The following is a 2,661-nucleotide window of genomic DNA, read 5'->3' on the forward strand; positions in this document are numbered from 1 at the left end:
TAAATAAATAAATAAATAAATAAATAAATAAATAAATAAATAAATAAATAAATAAATGCATTTAAAGGTTAAAAAAGTGGATTTTGCCTATATCTTTTTAAAGATCTTATGACACTAAAGTACTAACTATTGATAGTTGGCAGAACATCACTTCAAAATGACCAGACTATCCCTTTGATATGCACTATTGCCTCACCTGGGTTCAATCCCTGCAGATCTGTGGTCCCAGAGTGGAGTTTTCCTTGTGCTTATGTGGGCTTTTCTCTGGAGTTTTTTTCTCACAGGTCCAGCCACTTCTCCCTTATCTTAATGGGATTTGCCTGGTTAAATAAACAAATTAAACTGTCAGTCATGCTTTGGTTAGGTTTAGGCACTACTTGGTCATGTTTAGGGAATAAAACTAAAACAACTAAAACTAAAATGCAACATTTTCTTTCAGATTCCTGACAAACTTGAAAAAAAAAAGGACTTTAGGCAATCATTGGAAGGTGTGGAAATTGAAGAAATGAAAAGCTAAACAAAGTAAGCATTTGGMTTATACACCCCACAGCGTCACAGGATGTGAGTGTAGATTGAGAGCTCAGTACATTTTTGGTGGAGCAGAGGGAGGTGACTTTTCTCCACCCAGTTGTAGGAGGAGGGGGAGCTGGAAGTCAAAAAAGGCAGAGGAGACGGGTTGATGAACTCAGAGAGGGACAAGAAGAGGGTTGAAAGGAGCTAAAGACCATCCTCAACCAGAAACAAGAGCTTAGAGTCATCACTTCTGGATCCAACTATTTATTTGGACTAAAGAAAAAAAAGAAAAAAAAGAAAAGAAAAAAAATTGTGAAACTCGAGTTTTTAACCCACAGTATCCAAGAATTTTTTCTTTCAGAGAAAGACAACTACAGTAAGTGTTCCCCCACTCCTCTTATTACAGACTTTGTCGTTTATATATGTTTATAAATGTAGCCTGACCTGTAATAACAGCTGGTTTCACGGACATCACAGAGGAAGAACCGGGTCCGAGCAGACACGTGGCAGAAAAGTACATCAGACGATCACAACTTGTTTTTTAACGGCATATATTATCAGTCCCGCCAAAAAATATGATATGAATGTAAAATCGATGCGTCCAGATGAGGATGATAAATATATGAGAAGAACAAAATGGCAGTGTGCGGGAACCTTAAAACAGCAGCCCCAGTAGGAAATGAGTTGACTAACCATGCTTTGTGTAGTAGTAGTTCCGCGTTCTTCCTCTATTGTGTTAAATCTACTTTAGTGTTTGCTAAAACCTCCGTTTTATAATGGTATGTAAACATTGCTTAGCTACAATAAACTAAAACGTTTAAGTCAAACCGTTTTTTTTTTAGACTTTCATTAAACTTTTTCCAGTGTTTTTTTTTTAAACTTTTTTCTCAGCGTWGGACTAGAGCTACAGCAACGTGTTGCCTTCACTGACCTGTCGARTTTGAAGATGCAAATTAGCTCCATTCAGAGGCATTGCTTGAGGCCCGCCTGTAGGTAATGGCATCAACAGCAAAATGCAGAGATATATAATTTTTAAGAGTTTTATCAACAAGTTTCCTGTTTGAAAATTAGCCTAATATTGCTACATTTCTGTGTCAAGCCTGTGGTTTTAAACATGTCTTTGATGCAGTCTAACACAGTGCAGGACAATCTGCACATCACATCTTTAGCTATTTCAAAGATTGTAGCCATTTTGTCAAAGACTGATCCCGATTTTGTATAAATATGTTATTTTTTATTGCAATATGTTAATTTTTTATTGCAGTTACTTTTGTGTAAAATAGTTTAAAATAACAATGACTGAATGTCCACAGCTCAATCTAATCTAGCTTATCATGCTAATTTGCTCAGCCTACCTAACCTAGTCTGTAGCATGCTTAATTTTACAAGCAATTAATTAGAAAACACTACATTTTGTTTAAAGTCTTTAAATATGTCACCAAAATAGAGGTGTCTTTCACCCCCCACCCCTTTTAAATTAAACTATCATTATTTCAAAAGGTTTGTTTGTAGCCTCTTAGCTCATAGCGTATAGGGTGCTAGGTTTAGCTCAGTGACATATAATAGAATAAAATTAATTGGTTTAGCCATTTAGATTTTTACAACGAATTTATGAAAATATTTATGTTGTATTTTTAAAAGYGTATTTTAGGATTTTAAATTAAATTGACCATAATAATGTAAATCCTGCCTGTTAATTTATAGCTTGATAGCTGAAATCGCCTCCAACGTATACTAGCTAGTTAGACCTTTAAATTTTTTGTTTATTGATTTTATATATTGTTGATAATATCAGCCTGTAAGTATGTCAAAAAATGTAAAAATTATTTTTAAATTATTTTTTTATACAAAAATGAACTCCAGGGGTCAACTCTAGCAGTTATTCATTGCCAGTAGCTAAATTGTGCTTAGGCTACCTAGCTTGCTAGCTTCTAATCATTTTAAATTCTCAGTCAATTCACTAAAACTATCTTYGTTATATTTTTAAGCCTGCAAATTTATCACAGAGTACTTGAAAGCCTGTTTACTTTTATTTTTATTATTTAAAACTATCAATAACTGAAAAGGTAAATCCTAATGCTAATACGCTCTTAGCCGACCTAGCATGCTAGAATTGAGTCTTCTTAATTAACTAAAAGTGTATTGGTG

At 34.0% G+C, this 2,661-nt stretch overlaps 1 protein-coding gene and 1 long non-coding RNA gene across 3 annotated transcripts in view; one reads left to right on the plus strand and one right to left on the minus strand.

The window, feature by feature from the left end:
- Window positions 1-676, minus strand: part of LOC106516499 (uncharacterized) — a 13,095-nt gene extending 12,419 nt beyond the window's left edge. For both annotated transcript variants that reach the window (XR_001310109.1, XR_001310108.1), the window contains exons 1-2: window positions 588-676; window positions 197-320 (exon numbers count right to left, since the gene is read on the minus strand). This is a non-coding gene — a long non-coding RNA (uncharacterized LOC106516499). The remainder of the gene's footprint in view (window positions 1-196; window positions 321-587) is intronic.
- A 7-nt stretch (window positions 677-683) lies between these two features.
- slc43a1a (solute carrier family 43 member 1a) overlaps window positions 684-2,661 on the plus strand; it is a 35,140-nt gene continuing 33,162 nt past the window's right edge. Inside the window, exon 1 of the mRNA XM_014006851.1 lies at window positions 684-889. The gene's annotated coding sequence lies outside the window, so the exon portion shown is untranslated. The remainder of the gene's footprint in view (window positions 890-2,661) is intronic.

The sequence above is a fragment of the Austrofundulus limnaeus genome, unplaced genomic scaffold, assembly GCF_001266775.1.
Source record: "Austrofundulus limnaeus strain Quisiro unplaced genomic scaffold, Austrofundulus_limnaeus-1.0 Scaffold1, whole genome shotgun sequence".
Lineage (NCBI taxonomy): Eukaryota > Metazoa > Chordata > Actinopteri > Cyprinodontiformes > Rivulidae > Austrofundulus > Austrofundulus limnaeus.